Genomic DNA, 488 nt, shown 5'->3' on the forward strand with positions numbered 1-488 from the left:
ACAAGGGCCTGAGTTCAATCCCCAGTTCCACACACACACACACACACACACACACACACACACACAAAACATGTACAAAAGCATCCCTTGTCATCTTACTGATCTGAAGGATTTTTGTTTGTTTGGTTTTTGGGGTTTTTTTTGGCCATCAGGCACTTAAACAACTGAGCTAATAGGCAGGCCCCCAATCTTACTGATCTGAAGACTGGAATCATTGCAAAACAAGCTAAGAATAAAAGAGAAGGAAGACTTCATGATCTTCAACTTTATATACTTTTGGGTGAAGGTTTGCATTTGCAACATTAAAATATGTAAGGGAGTGGTGAATGAAGGCAAGAGATAGGAAAAGGAGTGTTGTGGGACTGTCCTGCTTCAAGGTTGTATATGGTTAGATTTTTGGATTTATGTGAAAACATAAAAATGATATAATTTGTTATGCCTATTTTTAAAATATATTCTAATTTTTAAATGTTTTTTCATCATATTCT

The sequence above is a fragment of the Octodon degus genome, unplaced genomic scaffold (genome assembly GCF_000260255.1).
Source record: "Octodon degus isolate 3935 unplaced genomic scaffold, OctDeg1.0 scaffold00134, whole genome shotgun sequence".
NCBI classification, from domain to species: Eukaryota; Metazoa; Chordata; class Mammalia; order Rodentia; family Octodontidae; genus Octodon; species Octodon degus.